Source organism: Protopterus annectens, chromosome 16.part0 (assembly GCF_019279795.1).
Source record: "Protopterus annectens isolate FY-2018-M chromosome 16.part0, PAN1.0, whole genome shotgun sequence".
NCBI classification, from domain to species: Eukaryota; Metazoa; Chordata; order Ceratodontiformes; family Protopteridae; genus Protopterus; species Protopterus annectens.
In genome coordinates this window covers 578,088,620-578,108,049 of record NC_056750.1, presented here as the reverse complement: position 1 = coordinate 578,108,049, position 19,430 = coordinate 578,088,620, and the positions used below count along the sequence as shown (strand labels likewise).

Genomic DNA, 19,430 nt, shown 5'->3' with positions numbered 1-19,430 from the left:
CAATCATAAAATTATTCTTAAAAAAACACTCTTTAAAACTAGTATTTAAATGACATTGACAAGTGCAAAGATGTTGAAAATAAATATAAATACAAATACACACAATGTATAAAATCTATAAAATGGTGTTAATATAAAAATGAAAGTATATATAAAATGTACATAAATATTTTTTATATTTTTTATTTTTTTTATATATTTTACCTTTCCATTGCATTTAGTTTTAACAGGCAAGCAATGGAGAGTGACTCATTTAATCCTGGCCATTGCCCTACATTTAGCTGGACCTGCCAAATTAATTCTTTCTTTTCCAAAAGCAGCGCCCATGGGGCACCTCTTTTATCCAAGTCAACAGTGTCCACAATGAAAAAATTGAAAGAGTGGTCTGACTTTTCTTTGCAGTGTTTACACAAGGCATTTATGGATTTCTCAAGTCTGATATCCCTTAAATGCTCATAAATTCTGATTTTTTAATTTCCTCTCAGTCTTTCCGATATAGAAACATTCACATGAGTTACACACTGCACAATAAACAACTCTTTCAGTATAACAGTGCACCTTCTTATTCACCTGTATTTTAAAACCATTCACCAAGAATTTGTGGCCTTCCATCACAAAACTACACTGAGCACAGGACCCACATTTTTCCATAGACCCTGCATGCACAATGTTTCTGTTAGACTTTAAAATGCATTTCAGGTTCATCCCTCTCTTAAAAACAATATTTGGTTTAGTTCCAACACATTCTCTGATATCTCTATCATTAAGCAATATAGCCCAATTTTTGAATAAAATATCCAACACATCCTTATGGTTACTGTGAAAAGTAATAATAAAACCACATTTAAAACATGAATTCTGTTCAACATTGTATTGGATCAAGTCAGTTCCTACTCCATTAACCAAACAGCCATCAATAGGGGGCATGCCCTGGGCAGGTATCACCTCATGGTGACCTAAAAAGGGTTTAAAAAACCTTTTTCTCTTTTGTTGACCACCTCAATCATGACTTCATTAATGAGCCATTTATCCAAGTTGTATACTAGAAAATTTAATCTAAATGTTTTATTTAAGGATTGTAAGTCAGTCATGGATCCCATTACGTTATCCACTACCTTTAACCCCCCCATTCATCCCTCACTACAGCTTTTTGAAAAAAATTGTGAATTAGATATGAGAAATGTTAAAATGGCAAAAAAGCAAAAATGGAATCTGAAACAGGATGAAATGAATAAGTTAAGGCAACTGTCTGATAATAAGGACCTCCGAATAATGAAACCAGACAAGGGGGGTGGGATTGTCATGATGAACATGTTGGACAACAACAATTAAGTGGGGTGTTTGCTAGCAGGTAAAGCTTACATGCAATCTTCGTTTAATGAACTACATGGTGCATATAAGAAAGTGAGAAGTGTTTTACAGGATTTATTCAATGAAGGAAGTCTCTCTCTGGATGAATTTAATTTTTTAAGTATAGCACAGCCTAGGATCCCTGTCATTTTCGGGTTACCCAAGATACATAAAGACCTAGACCAACTACCTATGCGCCCATAGTTGATGCAAGGCTCCATTACCCACCCTATAGCCAATTTCTTGGACAGCAGATTGAAGGACTTTGTGCAACATGAACCTTTACTATGTAAGGACTCATAGGACTTTTTGAAAAGGATTAATGTGTTAGAATTTGATGAAACAGTCAGTTTCATCACAATCGATGTCACAGATTTATGTACGGTAATACTGCATACCATAGGCATGGAATGGTTTTGTGAATTTTTGGTGGGTAAGGGTCTTCCCCAGCCACTGGTTAACATCTATGAGACTTTATTAGAACTAGTACTCAGAAATAATTTAATTCTATACAATAATGAACTGTTTTTACAAATTGAAGGTGTGGCAATGGGGTCAGTGTGCAGTGGTTTGTATGCCAACATAATTATGTTGGAATGGGAAAGGAGATTTTTAATAAATACCCCATGGTTTACATTCTGTATATTGTATACACGGTTCTTGGACAATATCTTTATTTGTTGGAATGGTCCAAGAGAAGAGAACCCCCTATTTTTAGAATATATCAATGGCACAACCAGTTTTTTAAAGTTTACACATGAGGTTAACAGTGAACAAATGGCATATTTGGACATCTTACTGAAGAAAGTGTGTCAGTTAAAGACCTTTGTGGCACAAATTCATAGGAAAGCAACCTATTCAAACAGCTTTCTGCATTTTGATAGTGCACACCCATTTAAACAAAAAAGAGGGGTAGTTAAGGGCCAATTTGTAAGGGGATGGTTAGTTTGTTTGATAACATCTTAGATGAGTGTGACCATCTGAAAGCTATGTTTTGCAAAAGGGGTTACCTGTTATGGCTCCTTAATGAAGTCATGATTGAGGTGGTCAACAAAAGAGAAAGAGGTTTTTTTTAAACCCCTGTTAGGTCACCATAAGGTGATACCTGCCCAGGACATGCCCCCTATTGATGGCTGTTTGGTTAATGGAGTAGGAACTGACTTGACCCAATCCAATGTTGAACAGAATTCAAATTTTAAATGTGCTTTTATTACTACTTTTCACAGTAACAGTAAGGATGTGTTGGATCTTTTCCCCCTTTATTTTGGGGATCTGCATAAAAGTAGGCAAATGAATAGTTTGGTTTAAAGCCACACTAGAAACCACCTTAGGCATAAAGGAAGGATTAGGTAATGATACCCTATCCTTATGGAAAATAAAAAAGGCTCTACGCCATAAGGGCCTGCAATCAGAAACCCTTCTTGCAGAAGTAATGGCCAACAAAAAGCAGTCTTCCATGACAAGTATTTCAATTCAGCAGTAGCCGAGGCTAAAAAGGTTGTAGAGTAAGTTTCTCCAACACAAAATTGAGATCCCAAGCAGGAGTAGGAGCCCCAGGGGGTCTTATATTCTTTGCCCTCTAAGAAATTGCTTGAACAAAGGCGAAAACAATGGTGGGTCACAATCATAGTGAGCTGAAATTGCTGCAGCATGAATCTTAATGGAAGAAAAAGACAAACCTTTGTCTAATAATCCAGTAAGATATTGAAGAGCCACACTCAAATTAGGCTCAGAAATCCCCAAATTTTTGCTGCACTCCAAAATAAAAATCTCTTCCATTTTTCTACACTTTCCTTGTACTAGGTCTTCTGGCTTCCATAATCACATTTAAAACTTGTTGAGGAAGTTGAGACCTGCTGTGTTTCAAAACAGAATATGCCAGGCTGTTAGATGAAGAGTGAAGCTTGACATTGAGCGGGTGACCGCCCCTCTGAGACAACAGGTGTGGAATAAAAGGTAAAGGCCATGGAGGCTTCCTTACCAGACTCCTCAGTAATGGGTACCAGTGTTGCGAGGCCAATCTGGAGCTATTAAAATCATCCTTGGCTTGTCTTGTCTGACCTTTAGGAGCCCCTTTTGGGGAGAAGAGGCAGAGGTGGAAAGGCATACACATGAAGATTTTTCCAACTGAAAGAAAGAGCATCCACTTTCCAAGCTGTGTGATGAAACCCTTTGTGCAAAACTTTGGCAGCTGGTGGTTTAGTGGAGAAAAAAGATCTATGTCTGGAGTTCCCCATGACACTGTAAATTTTTAAATACATGAAGATCCAGTTTCCAGGGGGATTTTTGTCTGCTTAACACATCTGCTAAGGAGTTCTGTGCTCGGCAGAAACCTTGCCTGAAGAGTTGGGCCTGGCGCAGTCTCCCATAAAATCATTGCTTGCCTGCGGGAAGAATGTGTTCCCCTTGTTTGTTGATGTACCACATGACAGTTGTGTTGTCTGTTAGAATCAACACCTGCCCTGGAAGAAGTAACTCCTTGAAAGCCATTAATGCAAACTGGACTGCTAACATCTCCTTCATGTTGATATGTAGATGCTGTAGTCTGGCAGGCCACTTGTCTTGTATCCACTTTCCATTTAGATGAGCCCCCCAAGCAATGTCTGAGGCATCTGTCGTTAGAATCTGACTCGCCTCTGGCCGGGTCACAGAGAGTCCCTTGTTTAGGTGACATTCCTGAGCCCACCACAAAAATTCCTTTTTGAATGCAAGGTATTATTGGAATGACAGTGTCCAAATCCTGGCAGTGCTGTGTCCATACATTTTTTAGATACCATTGCAGCTTCCTCATATGCAGTTTGGCATTGGGAAGCACCAGAATACAAGATGCCATGAACCCTAAGGCTTGAAGGACTGTCCTTGCAGTCAGCCCGGACTGAAGAGATAGTTGATGGAAGTAAAGGGAAAGATTCTTTTGTTTGTCCGGGGTTAAAAGGCCATCTGGGGCTGCCTCCCCCCAAAAAACATGTCTTGTGAGGGTACTAGACTGGACTTTATTTTTCACAGAATACCCTAGGCATCTTAGCACTGCTATCACATATTCCAAATGCTGTAGAAGGTCTTCCTTTTCTTGAGCCAGAATCAGGCAGTCGTCCAAGTAAGGATAGATTTGAATTCCTTTTTGCCTGAAGTAAGCCATCACTGGAGCCAGAACCTTTTTTAAATTCAGTAGATAAGCCAAAGGGCAATGCAGAGAACTGATAATGGAATTTTCCAGATACTTCCTGCAACTTAGTCTATAGGCACATGAAGGTAAGCCTTTCCCTTTAGATCTAAAGTTACCATCCAGTGATCTTTGCCCAGCAGAGGTAAAAGCTGTTGAACGTCAACATTTTGGGGAATGTCCAGATAAGTGTTGAGGATAGATAAATCCAAAATTGGTCTCCACGTGTTTCCCCCTTTTTTGGTACTAGGAACAGGAATAAAATCCTAGGCCCCCTTTTTGGCACAGGGACTGGCTGAATGGCCCCTATTTGGAGTAACAGAGAAATTTGCTTGTGAGCCTCTTTTCTTTGTGAGGAGGAATGTCTGGCATGCCTTTGAAAGGAGGCAAGGTATGGAAATAAAACCTGTAACCGTGGTGAATGATATCCAAAACCCATCTGTCTTGGGTAATTAAATCCCAATTTTCTTTGAAAAGCGCCAGCCTTCCTCCCAAAGGTGCTGCCAGGGGGAATGTACTGGGCTGAAAAGGCAGGTCATTGGGTCTGTTGAAAGGACTGACCCCCGCCCTCACCAGAAGTCTGAGCAGGTGAACTCCCTGTTCAGGCCTAAAAGAACCTTGAGCTCTGCCCCTACCACGTCTAGACCTACCCCTAGACTGGGAATCATAAGCAGGATATGTCCATCCCTTAGTAGGCCAATTTCTACTAAACTTGGAGGCTGCACCTGCAAAAATCTTTAACAGTTTGCATAGACTTAGCCTTGTCCTCCATTTTCTTTAAAACTGCTTCCACAGGGAACCAAACAAACCAGACTGTAAAGGAGCATCCAAAATCCTTGTCTTAACATGCTCAGCTAAATTCTGATCCCTCAACCAGGCGTGCCTAAGAACAGAACCCAAAATGGGGGCCCCCGCCCCCAAAAAACCCCCTTTTGAAAAAAAAGGAAAAAAAAGGCCCCCCGCAGTTAACATCTATAAAATTAAGTAAGTTAATAAAGTTTAATAAAAAGTCATATATATTTATATAGTGCTCTTCTTCAGTTATTGGTTCTGTAACTCTCAGGATACTATTTGATCCTTTTTTTTTCTGGTTTGGAGTTTATCTTCTGGCTGCACAGTCACACATCAATTCTTTGTGGTTTAAAATTTAATAAAGCCTTAGTTGATGCTGAAATTCTAGGTTTGTTAATTGTACTAGTATAATTTCCTTTACATACAGTTAATGTCCTTTTCTATTATTATAATTCCATTCAAATTCAAGCTAAAATGTATATATGCTTCCTAGAGAATTTAGATGCACTTCAAGGCAACACATATTTGTTAGGATTAAGATTCTTTTTTGATATTCAATAATGATTACACATATTTACCGTTATTATCACTGTATAAGTCAATAAATCTAGACATAATAATAGAATTTCTCCAAAACATTGTGTTCTTCTTTTCATTAAAGCTACAACTTAGTAATGTATATTCCTTTGTATTTAATCTGTTAACATCATCTCACAATAAATAAGATTGTTGTAAAAAGCCACTTATGTTTTCTGTGCTTTTTTAAATAAACAACCTACTTGTATTGTTGACACTGTTGATGCCTGTTACATTTAAATAAATATATTGTAAAACAGACGTTTGATATCAGTCACACAGATATTGCTATTACCAATTGCTATTCTATGATATCCATACTAACTCGGGACTTAAATAATGGCTGTATAAAAACAAAAGGAAGATTTTGCTAGAAATTTCATTTTATTTGCTATAGGCACAAAAACAGAGAGTAAACCAATTCCCTTTCAATGAACATAAGTTTCCTTTTTTTGAATTCATCTACCCTCATATTTCCCTTTTACTTTTTTTGAATTCATCTACCCTCATAATTCCCTTTTACATTCTTAAACCACTTATGCCACTTGCCCTTTCTTTAAATATGTAGACTATATTATATTACAGTTGATTTTATGAGCACAATGTTGACTAACATATCTGTGTAAAACATGGAAAATATAATGTCGACACATACTGTGCATGCTCCAAAGAGTAGCCAGAAGTAGACGACACCAACAAGTGTTTTTACAAGGGGCAAGCTCCTCCCACACCTCCTACACTCCCTGTAATTATGTAAACTAACTCTGTGACTACACAATCCCCAAGGAAAGTGAATATTCACCTACCTGGGGATTATCTGTCTCATGCATGCATCAACCATCTGTTTGTGTTGACCAAATGGCACTGACCAAACAAACATCAACACTGTACTTGTTTGATCAACCATAAGGTGTGATGCCCATGCACTGGCCCAGCAATCAAGGAACCTCAATCCTCAGAAGTAGATGACACCAACAAGTGTTTTTGCAAGGGGCAAGCTCCTCCCACACCTCCTACACTCCCTGTAATTATGTAAACTAACTCTGTGACTACACAATCCCTGAGGAAAGTGAATATTCCCCCACCTGGGGATTATCTGTCTCATGCATGCATCAACCATCTGTTTCTGTTGACCAAATGGCACTGACCAAACAGACATCAACACTGTACTTGTTTGATCAACTATAAGGTGTGATGCCCGTGCACTGGCCCAGCAATCAAGGAGCCTCAATCCTCACCACTAACACCAGTGAGGGGCGTCCATATAGGGAAAGGATAATAAATACACACACAGTAAAGTACAATTTCCATTAAGAACAAAAAAGCACAAAAGTCCACAAACTGTAGAAAAACAAAGTCAGCACTCCTGGAACCACACACTTCAGCAACTCAAGTAAATCCTTTTAGTAAATAGCCGCAAAACACTTTGAGAGCAGTAAAAATACTTTTTATTAAACCAAAAATAACACACAGATAAGTGCTTTTGTCAAGAACCTTCTCAACTTCATCAGATAAGAGCAAATCCAGGAAACACACTCTTAAGTACATCCTGCAAGAGTATTAATTAAGTAAAAAAACAATCCCATCACTCTGACTAAAAAGGACCACCCTGAACTCATAAATATTCATGAAATGTAATCATAAAATTATTCTTAAAAAAACACTCTTTAAAACTAGTATTTAAATGACATTGACAAGTGCAAAGATGTTGAAAATAAATATAAATACAAATACACACAATATATAAAATCTATAAAATGGTGTTAATATAAAAATGAAAGTATATATAAAATGTACATAAATATTTTTTATATTTTTTATTTTTTTTATATTTTACCTTTCCATTGCATTTAGTTTTAACAGGCAGGCAATGGAGAGTGACTCATTTAATCCTGGCCATTGCCCTACATTTAGCTGGACCTGCCAAATTAATTCTTTCTTTTCCAAAAGCAGCCCCCATGGGGCACCTCTTTTATCCAAGTCAACAGTGTCCACAATGAAAAAATTGAAAGAGTGGTCTGACTTTTCTTTGCAGTGTTTACACAAGGCATTTATGGATTTCTCAAGTCTGATATCCCTTAAATGCTCATAAATTCTGATTTTTTAATTTCCTCTCAGTCTTTCCGATATAGAAACATTCACATGAGTTACACACTGCACAATAAACAACTCTTTCAGTATAACAGTGCACCTTCTTATTCACCTGTATTTTAAAACCATTCACCAAGAATTTGTGGCCTTCCATCACAAAACTACACTGAGCACAGGACCCACATTTTTCCATAGACCCTGCATGCACAATGTTTCTGTTAGACTTTAAAATGCATTTCAGGTTCATCCCTCTCTTAAAAACAATATTTGGTTTAGTTCCAACACATTCTCTGATATCTCTATCATTAAGCAATATAGCCCAATTTTTGAATAAAATATCCAACACATCCTTATGGTTACTGTGAAAAGTAATAATAAACCACATTTAAAACATGAATTCTGTTCAACATTGTATTGGATCAAGTCAGTTCCTACTCCATTAACCAAACAGCCATCAATAGGGGGCATGCCCTGGGCAGGTATCACCTCATGGTGACCTAAAAAGGGTTTAAAAAACCTTTTTCTCTTTTGTTGACCACCTCAATCATGACTTCATTAATGAGCCATTTATCCAAGTTGTATACTAGAAAATTTAATCTAAATGTTTTATTTAAGGATTGTAAGTCAGTCATGGATCCCATTACGTTATCCACTACCTTTAACCCCCCCATTCATCCCTCACTACAGCTTTTTGAAAAAAATTGTGAATTAGATATGAGAAATGTTAAAATGGCAAAAAGCAAAAATGGAATCTGAAACAGGATGAAATGAATAAGTTAAGGCAACTGTCTGATAATAAGGACCTCCGAATAATGAAACCAGACAAGGGGGGTGGGATTGTCATGATGAACATGTTGGACAACAACAATTAAGTGGGGTGTTTGCTAGCAGGTAAAGCTTACATGCAATCTTCGTTTAATGAACTACATGGTGCATATAAGAAAGTGAGAAGTGTTTTACAGGATTTATTCAATGAAGGAAGTCTCTCTCTGGATGAATTTAATTTTTTAAGTATAGCACAGCCTAGGATCCCTGTCATTTTTGGGTTACCCAAGATACATAAAGACCTAGACCAACTACCTATGCGGCCCATAGTTGATGCAAGGGGCTCCATTACCCACCCTATAGCCAATTTCTTGGACAGCAGATTGAAGGACTTTGTGCAACATGAACCTTTACTATGTAAGGACTCATAGGACTTTTTGAAAAGGATTAATGTGTTAGAATTTGATGAAACAGTCAGTTTCATCACAATCGATGTCACAGATTTATGTACGGTAATACTGCATACCATAGGCATGGAATGGTTTTGTGAATTTTTGGTGGGTAAGGGTCTTCCCCAGCCACTGGTTAACATCTATGAGACTTTATTAGAACTAGTACTCAGAAATAATTTAATTCTATACAATAATGAACTGTTTTTACAAATTGAAGGTGTGGCAATGGGGTCAGTGTGCAGTGGTTTGTATGGCAACATAATTATGTTGGAATGGGAAAGGAGATTTTTAATAAATACCCCATGGTTTACGTTCTGTATATTGTATACACGGTTCTTGGACAATATCTTTATTTGTTGGAATGGTCCGAGAGAAGAGATCCCCCTATTTTTAGAATATATCAATGGCACAACCAGTTTTTTAAAGTTTACACACGAGGTTAACAGTGAACAAATGGCATATTTGGACATCTTACTGAAGAAAGTGTGTCAGTTAAAGACCTTTGTGGCACAAATTCATAGGAAAGCAACCTATTCAAACAGCTTTCTGCATTTTGATAGTGCACACCCATTTAAACAAAAAAGAGGGGTAGTAAAGGGCCAATTTGTAAGGGGATGGTTAGTTTGTTTGATAACATCTTAGATGAGTGTGACCATCTGAAAGCTATGTTTTGCAAAAGGGGTTACCTGTTATGGCTCCTTAATGAAGTCATGATTGAGGTGGTCAGCAAAAGAGAAAGAGTTTTTTTTTAAACCCCTGTTAGGTCACCATACGGTGATACCTGCCCAGGACATGCCCCCTATTGATGGCTGTTTGGTTAATGGAGTAGGAACTGACTTGACCCAATCCAATGTTGAACAGAATTCAAATTTTAAATGTGCTTTTATTACTACTTTTCACAGTAACAGTAAGGATGTGTTGGATATTTTATTCAAAAATTGGGCTATATTGCTTAATGATAGGGATATCAGAGAATGTGTTGGAACTAAACCAAATATTGTTTTTAAGAGAGGGATGAACCTGAAATGCATTTTGGAGTCTAACAGAAACATTGTACATGCAGGATCTATGAAAAAATGTGGTTCCTGTGCTCAGTGTAGTTTTGTAATGGAAAGCCACGACTTCTTGGTGAATGGTTTTAAAATACAGGCGATAAGAAGGTGTACTGTCATACTGAAAGAGTTGTTTATTGTCCAGTGTGTAACTCATGTGAATGCTTCTATATTGGGAAGACTGAGAGGACATTTAAAAACAGAATTTATCAGCATTTAAGGGATATCAGACATGGGAAATCCACAAATGCCTTGAGTAAACACTGCACAGAAAAATCAGACCACTCTTTCAAATTTTTCATTGTGGACACTGTTGACTTGGATAAAAGAGGTGGCCCATGGGGGGGGGCTGCTTTTGGAAACAAAAGAATTAATTTGGCAGGTCCGCCTAAATGCGGGCAATGGCCAGGATTAAATGATTCACTCTCCATTGCTTGCCTGTTACAACTAAAAGCAATGGAAAGGTAAAATATATAAAAAATAAAAAAGATTTATATACATTTTTTATATATACTTTCATTTTTATATAAACACCATTTTATAGATTTTATACATTATGTGTGTATTTGTATTTATATTTATTTTCAGCATCTTTGCACTTGTTAATGTCATTAAATGCTGGTTTTAAAGAGTGACTTTTTAAGAATATTTTTATGATTGCATTTCATAAATATTTATAAGTTCAGGGAGGTCCTTTTTAGTCAGTGTGATGGGATTGGTTTATTATTTAATTAATGCTCTTGCATGATGTACTTAAGAGTGTTTCCCGGATTTGCTCTTATCTGATGAAGTTGAGAAAGTTCTTGAAGAAAGCGCTTATCTATTTGTTATTTTGGTTTAATAAAAAGTGTTTTACTGCTCCTAAAGTGTTTTGCAGACATTTACTACAAGGATTTTACTTGAGTTGCTGAAGTGTGTGGTTCCAGGTGTGCTGACCTTGTTTCACTTAAGAGCACACTGAGATCATAGTCAGTCTGGAGCTGGTTTCTCCCTTTCTCTCCAGGTCCCCAGTAAGACTCCCCACTGGTATAGCTACAGGGTCCAGATCTCAGCCTAGTGGGCAAGCTAAAACCTCTAGCACCCACTCTGTCCAACCAGTGCTTCATGTCCCTGCCCAAGTAGCTGACACACACACTTTGAGATAAGAGTTTGTACAACCACACAGACACTCCTGGAGAAGGCTGGCACAGGTTCTCCAGCTGTGCCCCTTTTACCCAGACTATACGGTAGAAATCACTGCCAACACCCAGCTAATATGTATCAGCTACTCAAAGGCACTTATGAAAGGGTGTCCAATTATTACTGTGCAATATTATTATCCAAATGGTAAGTGCAACCTAGCAGTCAAGACTTATTTGGAGTGACTTGGTACAGTATCACTATATACATGCAATGGACCCTTAGAGCTTAAATTATCTCTATACAAAACAGCCACAGTTGAAAGGTTTAAAAATATTTAATAATAAATAAAAAAAAAACAAGACAGTACTTCTTACTACACAGTGCTAGTCAAGAGTTCAGAGATCACAGAAAATGCTTAAAATAATACAGTAGAATAGTTCTGACATCACAGAAAAACAAACTAGTCTTCTTCTTCTTCTTTTGGCTTTTCCCGGTTAGGGGTCGCCACAGCGGATCACCTATAAGCTCATTATTGGCAGTGGAGTTTTACGGTGTTGAGTTGTCAGCCTAGCGCTCAACCTTACACAGAAGGCACACACTCACACCTAGGGCCAATTTAGAGTGTCCAATCCACCTACAGCATGTCTTTGGGATGTGGGAGGAAAGCAGAGTACCTGGAGGAAACCCACGTGACCAAAGGGAGGACAATGCACAGAAGGTACCCCAGCCGAAGATCGAACCGGAGAACCTCTTGCTGTGAGGCAGAAACACTAACTGCTGCACCACCGCAGCTGCCCATTGCTGTTTCCTAGCTATGTATAAGAGAAAACACAGTTCTAAAACCTTACATATAGACACAGGCAATGCTGGTGATGTCGGATGTTCTCAAGACAAATGCTCTAATGCTCTCATTCTTTCTGTCCTTAAATTGATAACACAGTACCATTGATTCATTTCAGATTACATCATTTCTTTCTGGTTCCCAAGCTAACAGACTCTCAGAGGTGAATAGCCCCTTTAATCTTGCAGCTGGTCAGGAACCAGAGCAATAAAAGAAATTATGCATGCAAAATCTAGCCATTAACTCTGGCCTCAAAACAAAAGGCAGAATTCCTTCATCCAGACATATCGGCTCTGAGTTTTGACATCAAAGAATTGACTTGTCAGCGTTGTCACAGCAGAGTGCACTGTTGTTACATTTTTGCAGTTCTACATTTAACACCATTTTTTCCCATTTAAGAGAACAAGCCTGTGGCTTATATTAATATTTACAAATAACAGAATTATCCACAAAATTCTACCTGGCCAGGCTGGGAGCCGTCACCTATCTTCACATAAGGCAACATGTATCTATAGCTATATAAACATACATATATATATATATATATATATATATATATATATATACATATATATATATATATACATATATATATATATATATATATATATATATATATTTATATATATATATATACATATATATATATATATATATATATATAAAATCAAATGAATTCCTAATATGAGTTATTCAAAAGTATCCATTGTTGACTACTGTGCAGTAAATGTAATAAATAACAGACAAATGGGTGTAATTCCATCTCACAAATGGTGACTATACCAACCTGAAGTGTATGCAGTTAATATTTCTCCCAGAATAATGCCCACCACTGAAAATAAGGGTACCTCTAAGTGAAAAATATACCTTAACAGAGAGTCCCAAAAATGTTAGACCAGCTAGATCATTGTTTAAAGCTACTGCAGAGGAAAGATTCTTTTCTAGGCTGTGTCCTGTCACCTTGAACCATCTGCCAAGTGTGGTTGAAAACAAAATATCTGTACAACAGTTTAAATCATCCTAAAAGTGAGGCCACTTGCACATGCATCAGAGTCACTGGATAATATACTCCTCAGCTGCATTTTGCAGTCTCTAGGATAAAGTCTCATCTTTACAACTGATCAGCACTCTTTTTGTGAACTGAATGCTTAACAATTTTAAATATTATTATTGCTTGCATCTGTTACTAGTCATACCTTTAAATATTTGTTCTATACTTAACAATGTTTAGACGTGCCATACATACACACACATGCACATATACACACACAGCCACGCAGCATTCCTTTCTTCTTTCTTACTGTACTTTATGTAAGTTTCTGCATCAAGACTGAAATCAGTCAGTAGATCAGCTCACCTTCCCAGTAAACAGATGGTAAATTAATAATCAAATAAAAATAATATTAAAATAAATTATAATGGTCAAACAGCTGCTTTTATTTCATCTCCCTTATCATATATAAATTTATATCTGTTTAAATGTATGTTATTCATAAGTAGTTACCTTGTATGCAGTAAGTGAGACTATTAAGTAAACTTTCTCAGTTTCTCCAAAGCCCATAAACACACTCTGGTTACATAACTTACTCAGAGTCAGACCGCTGACGGAATCAAACACAGTACTACAAAAAACAGCTTTTCAACAAATCATAGTTTCAGTTAAAGTCACTGTCAGAAATCAAACTCTCACCAACACTCACATTACTACCTTTGTAAAGACTGTTGAAGTTCCATATTCACTATAATGTGTAAGATATTTTGATTGCATTGCATTAAAGCATGGACATTCTTTCATACATGCTTTAATATGTACCAATAAAACTATACTGAAATAAATAAATAAATAAAACAATTTACTTTAAAATGTTATTAAAATGCGACCAAAATAATAAACCTAGAGATAAAATACTAAGGTTGCTGCCTTTGGAACCAGCAGAAACACGAAAATACTTTTAATCAGTCCAGGTGTCTGCTAAGGGTCTACTTCTTGCAAACTTTTAAATTTATTTTCAAATCTTTTATATCTTGTCTCTCATCTTATAACTACTGTCTAGCTTTTTGCAGTCAAGCTTTCTTTGTTTTACTGACAATCTTAAATATAGCACTACTTTATGAAATACATTCTTGCATCTCTTCCAGGCAAGTAACTTATTATGTACACTACCAAACTTACATGATGTACTATTTCCAGTTGCAAACAATACTTTAAAATAGCATTTTCTACTCCTTCCCCTTTTTGTCTATTTATTTGTAGCATACGTTTCTATAAATTTGAAGGTTTTATGCTAAAGAATAGTACTGATGCTTTTCTATCTGTGCCTCATCTGAAAAGAGGCAATACCCAGTCAACAAAGACTAACAAACACAGAAATAAACAAATGAAAAAAATAAATAAATAAGGGCTACATTTCACACCTCACAGGTTGCCAGTTAAAACAAGCAAAAGAAGACTATTCTGACATCAGAATGAAATTACAAATTATCATTTTCTGTCTGTCAAGAGGCAACTTGTGTGTGTGTGTGTGTGTGTGTGTGTGTGTGTGTGTGTGTGTGTGTGTGTGTGTGTGTGTGAGTGTGTGTGTATGTGTGTGTGTAAATTTGATGATTATCCAAGCTGTTTTGTTTAGTGGTATTAAGGGAAGGGCTTTTTTAAATTTACATTGCACATAAGGGTAAGGGGCAGGGCTATTATCAAGGTGCAGCAGGAGCAAAGTGAAAAAAGAAAATGTAAATTACTGTGAAGCAGTACATTTTTATATACCAAAATATGATAAAAATACTAACTAAATATGTTTTACACATTAGTTAAATAACATATACCAGTAGACTAAACATTATGTATTTAAACATATGTTAAAACAAAGAGGACCAAAAATGTAATATGTACAGTATTTTTCCTAAATAATAAATGTCATAGTTTGAAAAGCTGTATTGTATTTAATCTGACTAATTAAAGGAATAACATCTGCTCTCAATACCTGTATTTTAACCCTCACTGAAAATACATAATAATAAAAATAATAAGCCACACTGAAATCTAGAAATATTTGTTGTGTGAAGTTTCTATATCTGTACTACTGGATAAACAAATATTTACTTTTTTAGTTAAACACCCTAGTCCATTGTATTGAGCCCCATTTTCTTGAGTCTATTTATTTTCTGTTAGAGCACCTTTCAATTCAGGTCTCTCTGCTTGTCTTTTTAGGCTTATATGGGCCCACTCCATTTCTTTCTTTTGACTGCTAATCTCTTCAGATTTAATAAAGGAAACAACATCTATTGAAGACACAAAAGTATTTGTTTCTTAAGAAACAAAATTCATAATCTTATTGGAAATAAAATGCAGCACACAATAACACGTAATTGGGACTTTCTGTGGTAAGCATACCTTCATTTTGTTTTTATTACCTTTGATGAATAGTCTTATCATTTCTGATGACAGAATTACCAATTTTCAGAGAGGGATTTGGTCAAACAGATCCAATAACAATTTCTTTCTTCAAATGTGAGAAGAATTTTGACAATTACAGACCTGGGAGGGGCACCTTCCTGAACTGGTGGTTTTGTGAAGCATTTATGGGTTCTCTCTTTACGTTTTGATAAGCTACTGTTAAAATCCAGCTGGTATGGAAATTACCTATGTTTTCTCCTTTCATTTTCATAGGCAAACCGAAATATTCTCACATTATTTTTTCACTCCCAGTTGTCTAGGTCATCCACCTTAACCAGTAGCCAAGTATTTTGTTACAGTAAAAATTGTATGTGAATTTCTGGCATGTCCCATCTTTCTTTAGTGACATTTAAACTTGCTTCTACACTTTCTGTATGAGAATGTTGTTGCTGGATAATAGTTTTTAGAAGTTCAAAGAGTTTGTTGGTACTCTCTTGTATGCAATCTACCTTTTTATCCACATTGTCCTTTTCTGAAAATAATTGTTGTGTGGATGACAATATCTTCTGCAAAACCTTCTACGTAAACATGATCTCTTACCCAGTAAATTTGTAAACTGACATCTTCCAATTGGTCTGTTGATAGATATCCTGACAGTATTTTTGTTTTATTAATTTTTGACTAACATAATTTGATCCTGAGACAAAGTGCATGCTTTCCTTTACTTCTAGCACTGACTGAATTACACGAGATAGTAACTTAATATTGCAATTTTTTTATAAATAGTGTTATTGCTAAATTTCTGCATAATATGTTGCCTTACACCGTAGCTGGATTGCGGTAGTGGCAGTATTATGTATTCTGCTGCAGGATTTGTGCTTCATCTGTTTACATTCCAGTTGGGATGGTAAAGTCTTACATTCTGCTTATCATTTACCTGCTTAAAGTTGCATTCCACTGCCTTCGTGTTTACTTTGCTACTGCTTTTTCCCTCTTCTTTATTTAAGTGCTTTTTCCACCCATTGTTTTCCACAGATCCATAATACTGAGTGCCTACCCAGCAAACCAGTATTGCTCTTGAGTACATGTTCATTACTGCAGATTGTCTCCTGCTCATTTCCCAGAGCTCCCATCTCCTTGCATTGTCACTTAACTCTGAGAGGGTCCTGAATTAATCCTGCTCCACCCTTGATAGGTAAGAATTTTATTTTATTGTTTTGCACTTTAGTTCATTGTATTAGAGTGCTACATATTCATTTCTGCTTTTCTTGTTGATTTTGCACTTTAAATCATTTTAAACATCTTCAACACTGTACTGTTTGCTGAGATCTACACTTTTGACAAACCTTCCAAGTACTGTTATTGTGTCATTTGCTACTCTGCACTTGTTGCTGGTGCTTAACTGTTGCATTCCTCCACTTTTGGCCCAGCAGGACTACCATTTTACTTGTTTGTGGGAAGAGAAACGACTTTGTTTAGGAACAAGCACTGCCCTACGTGTTTAGGGGGTAGATAATCCTGTTACTCCTCTTCACTCCTGCAATAACTTACTGACCACTCAAATAAGGCCACAGGCCATGGACATGAACTTTCCTAATATCTTTGCATCCAGCTTGGTGGATATGGACTTCTTACAGTAATGTAACAATTGCCTTATGTTTACTGACAGCCATCTTATTCTCAAACACAATGATAAAGTATGGGAGAGGTGTAATAGCACAATGTCACTGGAGGCAACGACCATACATAATACTGACTAAGTTATCAAAAATGCACACACTACACCCACAACACACAGTACAGATCAGTCACACAGACCCACTTATGCTGAGGTTCTTAAAAGTGATCGTCTTAAACCACAAATAACTACCAGACAATGGACATACAGCAGATAGCAGCAGCCTCCAAAGCACTCCACCAAGATAACTACTACAGCACATGCAGCCATACTGAATGGAGCCTCAGCTTCAACATCCATAAGGCAAACCAAGACATAATGCAATATTTTACCCATAGGAGACTCCATTATGAGACATAAAATATTCCACTCACCAGGTAGAATAATAAGAAAGCCACTGTCACGTGTCTGTCTGGGACAGGATCTGCCAGATCACTCAAACACTAAGGTCATTGGACCACGGGTACCAGTATGACTCATAGTTATTGTCTATGTGGGTGTAGATGACCTGAGAAAGACTTCCCTGAACTATTTGAAGAGAGACATTATGGAGCTCTTCATGTAGTATGAGCCTAGCACTGAGCAGCATTCAACCTTCACCAAGGATTATGCTACAACATGAGCAGATGATGACTGATTTTAATGATTAGCTTAGCTTCTGGCATTATTGCAAGGGGGGTACAATATTTGTCAGCATGTGAGGATATGGTCAATAAACCATATTGCTTTGCAAGGTCTGCACCTGCCCCCTCTGGGATTTCAAATATTGGCTAACACATTGTCCTCCCCACAGTGCCTTTCTTATGCAATGCCAAACAGACAACCCTTCCGACATAGCAAAACCAAGCCAAAGCAACATAATGGTGGTATTACTCAATGCCAGGAATTTATAAAACAAAATTTCACTCCCTCCAAGCTCTACTCACCCTGGAGAATGCAGACATCTGTGCAGTTACCAAGACATGGTTTAATGCCACAGATAGCACCCTGGTAGTACAGGCCTACAATTCCTTCCACAGATTTAGGCAAGCTACTACACAAGCTGGGGCTAAAGGTGCAGGTGTCTAAACATACATCAGTAACAAGGTCAACTCAAGGCTGGTCAAAGTTTGAGCTTCTCCACTTCCAATTTACCATAGGCAGTCTCACAGTTTCAGCATTCATCAGACCTATCACTGAGTACAATGCTCCCTTTGGTATGTACCTAACCAGACATATCCAACAATTGGAACATCCATAGAGGTTCCTCACTAAAAGAATACAGGGCATAAGTAAAATGTCTTATGCAGACCACCTCAAAGCCCTATCCCTGTATTCTGTCTCCTACAGGCTGTTGAAGGGAGATCTAGGTTTGGCTTACAGGGCGTTGTCAGACCCCACTCTGATGGACCTCTTGCATGTCCATAAAACAAACAGCAATAGAATTACCTGTTCTAAAGACTTAAACCTTGCCTGTGATATAAATGGGACCCCAAAAACAAATGGTTCTGCCACCAATTCCACTTAAAAACACTTGAAACTTGAAAACTTTAATAAAATATATGATGATAAGATAAAATAAACACATTTTATTTTATCTTATCATCGTATATGTTATTAAAGTTTTCAAGTTTCAAGTGTTTTTAAGTGGAATTGGTGGCAGAACCATTTGTTTTTGGAGTTTTATATTCTGATGTGCTCTGCCTTCGGTGACGCTACTTACTTCTTTTTTTGCCTGTCCATATAAATAGGCCCTGCTGGAGAGACAGGTATGTATCCCAGAGATTACCCCGTCTCTGGAACAGTCTTCCCATCCATGTGAATCAGAGTTCCTCCCTAACCCAATTCAAATGTAACTTGGACAGTTGGATGGAGAACAGGAAATTCATCCCTGGTTTGGCACCTATGTCTCTAATGGACAGAGGCAACCTGTAAATGGTTCATCTCTCAGGCCTCTGCTTGTACATGTTTCATCTCGCAAGCCCCTTTTTACACTAATCCAGGGTACCGGAACTTGTTAGAGATTTGGGATGCAAGGCTAGGCTTGAAAAGGCCCTTGTGGTTGTTAGCCTAGTAAATACCTATGAACCAAACTCTCATACCATATCTTTGCTAGCTACAGGTCCCCCACTAAGACCCAGGGAATCCATAACTCATACTTAAACTCATTGAAGACAC

The 19,430-nt window shown here is 37.2% G+C and overlaps 1 protein-coding gene across 4 annotated transcripts in view; it reads right to left on the bottom strand.

The window, feature by feature from the left end:
* Positions 1-19,430, bottom strand: part of OLFM1 (olfactomedin 1) — a 248,001-nt gene that overhangs the window by 15,810 nt on the left and 212,761 nt on the right. The window lies entirely within an intron of this gene.